The following is a 13259-nucleotide window of genomic DNA, read 5'->3' on the forward strand; positions in this document are numbered from 1 at the left end:
ACAACAGTACCTAAACATCGAGATAGGTTAACTATTTAGCTGATTGCTCTATTTGGATTCCTAAAACAAGATTAGGGTTAGGATTCCTTACCCAAATCGTAGCAAGAATCGATGGTGTAGCGATGGTGGGGAGGCGAAATGGCGTGTGAAGTCGTGGGAAAGGATCCCTGCAACGATCTCCCTATCTCTCTCTTCTCCTCACTCTTTTCTCGTCTTTTCCCTCTTCTCTCTCCTAGGGTTAGAGAAATTCGTATGGAATGAGAGAGGGGTGGTTTAAGGGCCTTATATAGGCTCAAAACTGATATCAATGGCCCTAGGGCCATGGTATACTTAGGTTATAGCCAAAGGGTACCTGTTTTTGATAAATAGGGCCCTTAGGAAGGTCCATTTCTCACCTACATCATGGAGCAAGTTCCCTGATAAAGGATTTATGCCAAGACTGTGTTTATGGTGTGATCTAACTAACTGATCGGCCGTGAAGGACCCATATCAGATCAACGGCCGTTGTCCCTTGATCAGGGCCACAAGTATACCAATAGGTGCAAGGAAAGTTCCTTGATCCATTGGTGTAGTTAGGTCAGAAACTGACGGTCTAAAGGCTTCAATTACACCCGCAAGCGAATGGCCCAAATCACTTAAGTTTCAAGTCAATTTCTAAGGATATTCGTGTTTCTCACACACTTCGCTCAGGGCTCAAGTTGTACATTTTTGGATACTATTTGAGCTCGATTCCCGTGATGGTTGTCAAGCCCAATATGACGGTTGGAACCCTATATTTTTATGGTCATCGGACTTTCGACGCACGATCCAGGTCCGATACGGAGTTTCAATGTGCTCCCGAGAACAACTGGGATTTGGGTTCGCTCCTAGGTTTTTAAGTAATGTTGAGCTAGAGATTTTAATGGTTTTGGGTCTTGTAGTATGTATAGATAGTGGTTCAAGATAATCCACCGATTAATTTAGTTTAGTACTCAATTAATTTTCGTCTAATTTCCACAGTATACGGTCTTTAGGGATTGCTGCCTGAGGTGGTACTCGGGCCTTTGTACAGACTTTTTCGAGATGTTACAATCTACCTCTCTTAAAGAAAAATTTTCTCCCCAAAATTAGTACATTTTTGTATTCCTCGAGGATCTAAGGGTAGTTCTTATAGACTTTGGCCTCCGTTTCCCAAGTATACTCTTCCTCAATGTGGTGTGTCCACAGTACCTTCACAAGTGGGATAACTTTGTTGCATAGCACTTGTTCCTTCCTATCTAGAATACATGTTGGTCGCAGGACATAGGTAGCATCTTCACTTAACTGCACCTGCTCCCACTTGATAATATAGGAAGGGTTAGGAACATACTTTTTCAGCATCGATACGAGAAATACATTGTACACGCTGGCGAGTGGTGTGGGCAAGGCGAGAGGGTATGCTACCACACCCACTCGATCCAGAATCTGGAATGGTCCGATAAATCGCGGTGTGAGTTTCCCTTTCTTACCAAAATGAAGTACTCCCTTCATGCGGGAAACCTTAAGAAATACATGGTCCCCAATTTCGAATTCCAACTGCCGCCGTCATGTATCTGTGTAACTCTTCTGTTTGCTCTGGGCAGCAAGAAGTAGATGCCTTATAATATTAATCTTTTCTAAGGTCAATCAGGCTCTTCTCATCAACTTTTACCCAACAATGTGGTGCTCGACATAGGCGCCCATACAATGCTTCATAAGGAGCCATGCCAATGCTCACTTGGAAGCTGTTGTTATAAGCGAACTCAGCATAGGGAAGACAGTCGTCCCAACTGTTCTTAAAATCAAGCACACATGCTTGCAACATGTCTTCTAATATCTGGTTTGGCCGTTGTCTGCCCATCTGTCTATGGGTGGAACGCGGTACTAAACTTCAGTTTTACTCCCATTGCTTCCTGGATTCGTGTCCAGAAAATGGATGTGAATTGCGTGTCTTGATCTGACACAATCTCCATAGGCACTCCATGCAGTCGTACAATCTCCTTGATGTACAACCTAACTAAATCATCTGCTGAGTTTGAAACTTTAATCAGGAGGAAATAAGCCGATTTCATTAATCGGTCCACAATCACCCAAATGGAGTCATGTCCCTTCCTCATCTTTGGTAACCCGGAAATAAAATCCATAGATATAAAGTCTCATTTCCATTCAGCTATGGCCATGGGTTGAAGTAAACCAGGAGGTCAGCGATGCTTGGCCTTGACCTGCTGACATGTGAGACAATGGGATACAAAATCTGCTATCTGGGCCTTCATGTTGTCCCACTAGAATGAATACTTCAAATCCTGATACATCTTTGTACTACTGGGATGCATTGCCAATCTTGAATTATGTGCAGCCTCTAGAACTTCTCTCCTCAATTCATGGAGATTCGGGATGCATAGGCGGCTGCGATATCTCAAACCTCTATCTAAGCCAACCCTCCATTCAGAGTCTTCATTATCACTTGCTTGCCTTCTCATCGTTACTAACAGTTCATCTTCTTTCTGTGCCACAATGATTCAGTCATCAATAAGCGGCTGCACGTGGATGTGTGCAACACTCTCGAACAGCTACTCTACTGTAAGCCTCTGTTTGAAGTCTCGCACAAACTCTGCCATGCTCCATTCTTCTATCATCAGCAAAGCTACAAATTATATTATCTTCTTATGGCTCAACGTATCAGCCACAAGGTCGATAGTAAAGTCGATCTCATACCGAGGAAGTAGTCCAAGTATCGTTCTGAACACGTCCGTGAAATCTTGGACTACAGGCGTGTCCCTAAGTGTCGGGCCATTAGCATTCTCTAATAGGGATGCGTAACAACTTAATGGTAGGGCCAACTAACATGCACTAAGAAAGTAAAGGTCGTGCCCTCAGGTGTATGTGCTGTCACCAATCTAGTATCGCAATCGATCTCTGCCTTCATTTCGGTGAGCCAATCCATACCGAGGATGACGTTGTAATGATGCAGCAAAGTGATAATCAGGTCAACAGGCACCGTTCTGCTCCCTAAGTCTGTCGGGCAATCCTTACAAAACTTAGTAGCATCGGAGAAAGTCCCCATTGCAGTAAGGACTCTCACCCCAATCATAGGGGTATTGTTCAACCCAAACGCTTGACTGTAGAGCATAATACTATCAAGATAGTGGACCCGGTGTCCACTAATTGAAATATAGGTGTACCTTGAATATAGGCAGTGACTTCAAAGGCTAAGGGCACTGCAGTTGCTATCTCAGATGCACTAGTTGCTAGTGGACGTACACATGCCTGTTGAGGATGATTCAGTTGTGCTGCCATAGGTCATTGAGGTGGCCTATTTTGAGGCACAGGTAGTAGGTAAAATGGCTGTGCTGGCAATGCCGATCTTAGAGGCGAGCGGATATAGCTTGCGGTTCTTGATGGTTAATCTTCTGAGGTGGTCTAAAACCATTCTCCCTCATCTTAGTAAAATATTAGGTGTGTCCGTATGGCCCATCCTTTTATAGTAGGTGCACCACAGATCTGATCACCTCTGCTGGGTCAGTGGAGCTATAAGCCTGGGAGGCGAATCTGCACGTGGCCTCTTGCCCAGGAACGGTCGATTCAACAATTCAGGCTGAGGCCTTAGGCTCACTGGTAAACATGTGTGAGACAGCCTGTCTCCATCTTGCTCAGCTCACAGGGACATATTCACTAGCTCAGCATAGTTGGGAATGCTAGCGCAACACATCTTCATGTGGATATCGGGCTGCAGACCATCTGAAAAATGCCGCATTTTCATCGGCTCATTTGCTAGGATCAAAGGAGCATATTTGGCTAGCTCTGTGAAGCGGTTCTCATACTCAGCCACGGTCATTCCTTCCTGTCGGAGGTGAAGGAACTCACTCCCCTTTTCATTATGGTGAGGGGGAAATACTTTCCATGAAGTGAGTCTCAAATGCATCTCATGTCCACATGTGTCCTGTGGGGACTATTCGTAGGATGTTGTCCCACCATAGACTAGCCTCCTTCCCGAACGTATTATGACCAGCTCAACTTGTTCCGCCTTAGTGTAGTGTAGCGGCTTCAGCATCTTAGAGATGCGATCTAACCAGTATTCGGCTTCATTGGGCATGTGAGTGCCTATAAAGGTAGGAGGACGAAAATGTTGGAAGCGCTCAAAAAGGCCGCTGGTATTCATATTTTCAGTAGGCTGCACAGGTGGTGCAGGCGAGAGCATATTCATATTCTGGGCAATGGCCTCCATAATAGTGGCTAAAAACTATTTTTGTTACATCAAAAATATCATCTGCTTCAACCTATTAGGAGGAGGAGTCGACTGAGGTACGTGTGGCGTTGAAGAGGATGCATGGTTCTGTTCCAAAAATGGTGGTGTACAAGGTGCTGGCCCATTAGTGGGGCCAGTGGTCGGCTGTGAATCCGGCATGGTGTCATTATCCGGGCTCAAGCTAAGGTCTGTATGGCTATTGCTTAGGGGAGGTGCCCCGTCAATCGATCCGCCAAGTGCAAGACATGTCATATTCCGAGTGGTCTTCGGAGGCATTCCCTATATACAACATAGGGTGCAACACGTGTAAGATTTAGAATAACATTACTTGATTTCCCAAACATTCTACACATTCCAATTCAAAAGAGCTTCATACATTTCATTTAACCAAAAATTGTCACAATACATGGGATGTAGTATTACATGAATCACGACAGAAGATGTATGTGAGCTAATCTAGTAGAAGTTTCACATCGACTAATCCAACATGTAACTAAGCCTACCAAGTCTATTATATAAAAAACAAGAAATAAAGCAAACCAAAAGATTACTACAACATACGTCTAGTCCTCTGACTTTGGCGAAGGTGGAGGCGCACCCTTATCATGCATATAACACAGGAGAGTCTTCAAGGTGCAAGACATCTTCTTAAATTTCTGTTTCAGATAAGCCTAATTTCTTCAAGCTTTTGCTTTAATTCGACCTGGGTCTCCTTGATTTCCTGACTCAGGGTGGCCTAATTCTCTTCAATCTGAGCCATGCTGGCTTCCAAGGCAGCCTGATCACGGCGGTCTTCATGTGTAGTAGTAGGAGGCTCCCTACATAGATCTCAGGCCTTCTTTTCTTCCTCATCACTTGTTTCTTCTTCACTGCCTCCCCCCACACTTCCTTCCTCCTCACTTCCTTCCTCTATTTCATTTTCCTCCTCATCTTCACTACTTTCTTCCTCTTCACTTTACTCTTCTATCTCATCCCCGTACTCATTGAGACGGGCTTAGCATTGTCTAGGGCCAATGCCCATATTGTTGAGCGTGGTGTCACTGATGATATGGATCAGGGCATGGTTCTCCATATGGAGTCAGAAGCCGAAATTCCAGGCGATCTTACAAATAAGTTGACCAAAGGGAAGTGAGGCATCTCCCCGTGTGAACCGTGCAATACCCACAGTCTGAGACAATACGAATGTAGGCAGGCATAACTTGTTTCCCTGATCAGCTCTGTATAAGAAATCTACCATGAGTCGAGTACACTCTCTATGGTTACTCCACCTGGGGTACACGTTATACGTGAATATGTGGTGGAGCAGGCGGAAATCATTTGTCATTTTGGTCGATGTAAGGCTATTCCCTCACCTCCACCGCTCAGCTGGCCACAAAGGAAATGTGATTAGTGATTTCTTTCTTGTTCACTGGTAAGGTAAGTCTCGCTAGCATGTACCAAACCACGTTCCATACCCATGATACGAGCTATCATGTCTACATTAACTATGGCCTCCTCTCTTCCCAAAGGGACCGTAAACTGCAGCGGCTCCAGTAACGGGTCTCGTATATGAGCATAGAAGGCACACACTGCTCCTTCACTCACATGGGTATTTCCCTCAAATATGGGACCCCATCCACTTTCTAGGAGCATGTCCATCACTAGGTACAACTTGAAAATCCTTTCATCCACATGAGCCTCGAATACAGCTTTCTGATTATGAAACCTACTAAATTCGATGCCCGCTGGTAGCGATCTTTCGATGGGGATCTGTGGGTCAAGATCCCGCTTTGATCTTCTCTCTCACTCGGCGCTTGTGCTTGCTTCGACGCCCATCTTCTTCCTCGAACGGGTTGGGCGGCTAGGCCTGACTTCATCCATGGATGCCCTCTTCTTCCCCATAAGGGAAAGGAGTGTGGAGAGGGAGAATATAGTAGCAACTAGCTCAAAAAGAACCATGAGGTTTGAAATGCTTGAAAGGTGAGATGGGTTTGTGGATTTGGAGGGCTATAAGACACAAAGAGAGCTTTTGTGCTGAAATTGGTAGGAAATGGGAAGATGGAGAGTTGTATGAGAGGGGTTTTGAGGAAATGGTGGTGATGGGTGCAAGATATGGAAGAAGATGAAGCTTGGTGTGTATAGAAGGGAGATTTGAGAGGGAAAAAGGGATTTTGGAGGGGTTTGGAGCTTGAAATGGGAGTGAATTGGACAAAGGGGAGCAAATGGAACTCAAATAGGGTGGTCCCACATGAAAATGGGGCCCCATACATGTGGGTGAGGGCAGTGGGCCACCAGAATCGTGGGCACGCTGCGGCCAGCTGGAGGTGGGTGCGGCGTGGTGACGACCAGGTGGTGCCGCCACGGTCCCCTGGACTAGTGGCGGTGCCGTCGCTTAGGGGTGGTGGGCTCCCCCTGCCGGGGTGCCGAAAGATGCGGGGGACCCCCTGGGTCCCACTGGATTTTATGGTATGGGCTCCTATGCCCGTGAAATGCATTTCCACAGCCCATTTCGCACGTATTCACGCCTTTTATCGTGTTTTAAGTTTGGGATTCACCGACTAATAGTTTAAACCTGTCAATTGACAGCTTATAAAGGAATTGAGATCATTTCACAGGATATCGGACGCGTACAGGTCACATTTCAACGGTCAATTTTGCCCGTTGGCATAACCTTAGGATCCTATGATCAATTTTATATTTTTTATCCCCCACTTAAGTCAAAGTACGTCAGTGTGCATCGTGTTACCATAACCTAGGTCCATTTTAATCCAAATTATTCTCTGATACCAACTTGTAATGCCCCAAAAATTGGGGGTCGAGCAAAGCTTAACTCCCGAGTTCTAATGCATTACTTATACAACATAGATAATGATGTTTAAATGTTGTCCATATAAGTGCATTAAACATGAGTGGGATTATACTAAATCAGCATATTATACTCTAGAGTTAATATAGTTAAGTAAGCGGAAGACTGAGATAGATTATTAAATACACACGTGTTTCTCAACCTCTAGAGTATGAATGTGTTACCGGGCTGAACATATACATAATTTGTTCCAAAATTTATAAAATGACAAAATGTGAATGTACAACTAATCCATATAATCCCTGAAATCCTGGCGACACAACTCTAGGTCTACATAGACCCCCTTAAAAGCTACACATAGGAGAACTCCTCGTCTAAGAAATTCGTCTCCATCGCGTAAGCTACATCATCATTTGCAACTAAAACAGGGTCTAGTTGGTGTTTTAAAACACCATCCTAGAGTGAGAGTGAGTGATCAACTCAGTGGTACTATAAGGCAAAGGTTAACATGTTATCAATTCAGTCAAGCAGTAATGATAAAGCAGTACAACAATCACTTCCTAATTACTTCTTGTTAATGAAAGAACGATATGCATTAATGATGCGTGCCCTCACTTGCACTCCCTCAAGGACTTCATCTCATGATCGCACATGACAAACTCCCTAAACATGTGCTTCCTCGCCAAAGCACATGCAATGTAATGCATGGTCGTGTTAGCCAAATATTTAATTAGGCTTATTCATACAGCAGATTCGGGAAGCTAAGATACCTCCCTTTATATCATTAACTCAAATGGAAGATCATCTAGGGTCATCAATTCTAGTAAATCACATACGATAGGCAAGTTATAGGGCATTACTCCTAATAAAAAAATAGTGGATAGGCAAGTTTAAGAGTTTACACTCGAGGTCACTACGGAGAGGCTCGTCACCTCAGCGTAGGCCTAGTTTATACTCGAGGTTACTACGGAAAGGCTCGTCACCTCAGCATAGGCCGACAGCTTGAATACAGTGTCTCATACTACCGTATTCAGCTCACAAGTCGGGTTGCTCACTGGTCACTACGGGGAGACTCGTCACCCCAGCGTAGGCCAACAGCTCGACCGCAGTGTCCCATACCACCATGCCCGGCTCATGAGTCTTAGCAGATCATAGTAGCATAGTTAAAACATGTCTTTACAATGGCGGGGGTATGTTAGATTTAAGCAGTAGCGTCCATACATGCTAAACATACAATAGGCCAATTGGGTTATTTGACAAGTTTGATTAATACGAGTGCACATTGAATTAATCGACATGGAGCGCATAAGCATTTCACATGGTCTAACCACTGTCGATAATCACCATACGGATCAGATTCATCGAACATATCCAACGTGGCGAAACTAATTCGGCCACTCAATCGGGAACCGTTACCGATTGCCTGGACAATGTAGTAGTCCCAATCATACTCAAATACAATACTTAGTCACATATGTTAATCATAACAACATTTAATAAATAATTCAAACATAATTCTCATTTGAACATTTTATCAAACACATTGAACATGTCACGCCCCAAACTCGGAAACCGGGCTCACAAAATTCCCGATCGTCGAATCTGGCGCCGACAGCCTCCGTAGAACCCCATTCTCGGCTCCCAGGGCCCATTCGCCAGGTTCCGATCCTGAGATGCTACAAGGAGGATTTTCAACATCAGTTTGATTCGTAATAAGCATAACCAAAGGCATAACCCACAAACAACAACCAAAAACTCCATCACATTTCCACTATAATCAAAAACTTTACAAGTGCAATGAGCATAAGGGAAATACAATGATGATAGACTAAAAGCTCCAAAAAAAGATCAGCCACGCGCCCAAGCCTCAGCGCTGCTGCGATCCTACGTCACTTGCATGCAACGGTCGTGCATAAGCTTATAGAAAGCTTAGAGGGTGGTGAAAGTGTATGCTCAAGGTGGTAATGCAGTTATGCAGTATCAGAGTAATGCGGAACATGCTGACGAAGGCTAAGAATACCATTAGCCGTACCAAGGCCATGCAGTGCAAAGAATGATGTCGGCCATACCAAGGCCATGCAATGCGAAATGCAACTCAAGCATACAAATCCTCATTTAAGTCCACATATCAATACAGCTCAAAATCTGGAATATCACCGGGGTCTAGTACACTCCAAGCTAGATTGCCGCCCCATCGCGCGCAATAAGGTGAGTGGAAAAGACCTCACTATCCGCCTGCCAATATCGGGCTCGGCTCGTCAATAGCGGACCCATTCCTCGAGCTGGTCAGACTCAGCCTAGCATTGCCCCCTACTCTCGGGCGGGTAAGGCCGCACCCCCTTCCAACCGACCACGACACAGTGGAAAGCGCAACCATCTGGTAATCGGCACTCAGCGCTCATGCATCCACTCGGTTTAGACGTTGGAGCAACCTCCTGGTACCATAAGGGTTTAGGGACTTTCACCCAGGGATATCTATCGCACCCCATGTAGAACAGTATTTCCGGTATCCAATCCTGTCAACCACGACACATCTGTGGAGGCTACGGCCCTGATGTCGCTAGGGCGTACAGTAACCATATCACACAATTCGAATGCATGAATCACATTATCCAGTCATGCAGCAATCCTGCGCGTATCGTGCGCTTATGTAGGGCAACACCCCCTGTACGGGAGCCCCTAAACCATCTGCCCGAAGGCATATGCTATGATCAGTCATTTCTCATATCAAGCATACGTATGATGTATATGATCATGAATCATGGAATTAAACATGTTATATAGGATAGATGATATTCATAATGAAGATGGGCCTAGACGGCCTACACATTACACGTATGAGCCCAAGGGAAAGTTATAATGCGGACATTTAACCAACACTATACTTGCAATGGGGACGTCAAACCGCCATTGCTCCCAAGGTACTGCCCGTCGTAACATCATTACATAAATCATGTTGGGATCACACATTGCAATGGACCTTAGGTATATCCCATTGGGCCTTAAATACATCAAATGGGCCAAATCACATGGGCCTTATATTCATTAAGTGGGCCACATCAATGGGCCGCACCAATGGGCCTTATGTACACTGCAATGGGCTATAACCCGTGGGCCTTAGAGTGCGTCAAATGGGCCTACTCACATGGGCCTTATGTGTATCAAATGGGCCTCGCCAAATGGGGCCCCAAATGCACATCAAAAGGGCCTCAACCCATTGGCCCCATTACATCTTAATGGGCCTCGATCATGGCCCACAAGTGAACTGAAATGGGCCTCCCACCATCAATAAATTATATATAATATAATATATATATATATGTAACATATAATATTATATATAATATAATATTATATATATATACATATAACATATAATATTATATATAATATAATATTATATATATAATATATATACACACACCAACACACACACGCGCCCACAAGCACGCACGCGTACACAGCAGCCCCACCGTCCCTGGACGGTGGGAATAAAACTCTTGCATCACTGTGGGCTCCATGTGGGGCCCACCATACTGTTTATGCTTCATCCAAACCGTTGATAAGGTCAAGCAGACCTAGATGAAGGGTGAAAACAAATTTCACCTTGATCCAAGACTTCTGTGGACCCAAAAAGGGTTTCAAAGGTAAATGTTCAATCCCACTGTTTCATACTGTGTGGGCCACCTGAGCTTTAGATCATACTGATTTTTGGGGTGGGCCCACTTCAGAGAGTGGCCCACCCGATGAATGGGTTAGATGACATATAAACATCAAGGTGGGGCCCACGGCTACAGCCGTGGGTGGCTGTACATGAGTCCGTCCGCCCGGACGCTGGCGCAGGCAGCACCTGCTGCCGCCTGACACAGCAGCAGCGGCTGCTGTGTTGCTGTTTTTTTTTTTTTTTTCAAAAAACCCGTGGATTTTACAGGTGGGGTCCACATCCAGGCGATCCACTCCGTCCAATGGCCCTCCATGGCTCTAGATAAGCAAAATAAGCCCGATATTGGGCATATTTTGGTGTATAGAAGCAATATGAGATATTTCAATGGTAAACCCACTGTTTGCCATGTTATGGCCCGCCTGAAAATCTGATCAGTCCCATCTTTTGGCTCAACGCCTAAAATAATCTTGGGAAAGGAATGGACGGGGTGGATTAAATACCTACATCAAGGAGGGGCCTACATGAATGGGCCACCCAAAGCTTGAACCAAGCTAGCATTTGTGTTTTCCCATTAAACGTCCAGCGTCCAGGGACGCTGGACGGTCTGCCATACAAGGTGGGCCTCCTCAGGTGGGCCACCACTGATGAATGGTGAGGGTACTACACATATAAGATGGGCCCCACTTATAAATGGTTTGGATAAGGTACCTACCTCATGGTGGGGTCCATTCAAGTGGGCCACACAACCTCATCATCATAATAACAAAATAAAATAAAATAAAATAAATAAAAAATAAAATAAAAAGGGAGAGAGATAGAGAGTGAGACCGTGTGATGGAGGGACCCCAACACTATGGGCCCTCCCTTGCACTAAATCATACATCAAGTGGGTCCCATTACATGTGGGCCCATTAAAATTAAATCCAACGGTGGAGATCCCTTCTCCACTAAATTAGACGGTTTAGATGACCCTAAGCATGCAAAGAAATAAACATCATGATGGGATCCATGGAGAATGGCCCCATCATGGAATGATCATGATGATCCAAGTGGGCCATCGGCCACATCTTAGGGTCCAAAGTGAGATCCAAACCATTGATCGGTTGGCCTCACTTGGCCTATCTTAAAAATATCAAAATCTACCCTATCAAGGCACCCACCGCTTGATCTTCTTGCTCCCTTGGCTTCCTTAGCTCCTTGTGCTTCTCTTTGATGGAGGAAGATGAGAAATGGATGGTTGAGATGAGAGATCTAAGGATGGAAAGGTGGGCCACACATGAGCATTTTTCTCACCATGGGAGGGCTTGGAGAGGTCTTACATATGAGATTTTTGTTGCTTGGGAAAGTTGAAAATGAGAGAGAGACTTGTAAGGGAGAGAGAGAGAGAGGGAGTGATGGGTGATGGAGTGATGGATGGGAGAGAGGGATGGGAGTGTAAGAGACTTTTTGACTTTTTTGGCAAAAGGTGTAAGATGAGTTATGGGTTGTAAGAAACTTTTTGACTTTTGGGGCTTGCTTGGGAAAGGGTGAAAGGTGATGTGTACTTGACATGATGGGATTGATGGGATTGATTGATTGATGTGACACCTTATAGAGATTCCATCGAAATTTGCACGCGCGGCGTTTCCTCGCACCGAACGCTGACCCACAACTCCCGACCAGAGCATCACATCAGCGCGCGAGTCGCGGCATCGGAACCGCGGCGACGATGCGGTCGCTAAGGTATAAGTCCTGAGTTGAGTCGACTCGGGTTGACGGCACGAGAATCCAGGTTGCGCGCAAATACCGGTTAAGGGTCGAAGGTTGCCGAAAATTTGACCGGGAAGACCGCGGCAGCCTATGGAACGGTACGGTCTGGGATACGGGGCTTACAGAACATGTTATTATACATATGCATTTCGACCATAAATCACATAGTAGCAATTTACATTACGTGAAGGAAACTATAAATATGGACATGGTAGTTGAGAATCCTATCTCAACACCCTTCTTAAAGCGATTCATTAATCAATTTCTCATTCAGACATTTAAGCAAACACTTAGACTACATGTTACTACATACATGAACTAAATTAGCTATAGCATATATTATGGCAAATCCCCTCATAAAGGAGTTGTCACACATACCACAATCATGTATTCTGGATTAATAGTCATGGCAAGCATAAATCATAATTGTAATTTCATTCAAACATTTCAACAAACATATGGAATGCATAATATATTCACATAGTTCACACACATGTATAATTTATCGAATACATCGTAACTAAGGTCATATGACAATAATCAAGTTAGACATAAATCATTATTGACATTGAAAGCCTTGAAAACCATAACCTAAACGTTTATAGTCTGCACCTTTCGTCGGTTTGCTCATTTCGAACTCGGTTCGAATCCTACGCACCCGAATACAGAACAACGGTACCTAAACATTGAGATAGGTTAGTTATTTCACTGATTCCTCTATTTGGATTCCTAAAACAAAATTAGGGTTAGGATTCCTCTCCTAAATCATAGCTAGAATCGATGGTGTGGTGATGGTGGGGAGGTAAAACGGCGTGTGG

This window comes from Magnolia sinica, chromosome 6 (genome assembly GCF_029962835.1).
Source record: "Magnolia sinica isolate HGM2019 chromosome 6, MsV1, whole genome shotgun sequence".
Taxonomy (NCBI): domain Eukaryota; kingdom Viridiplantae; phylum Streptophyta; class Magnoliopsida; order Magnoliales; family Magnoliaceae; genus Magnolia; species Magnolia sinica.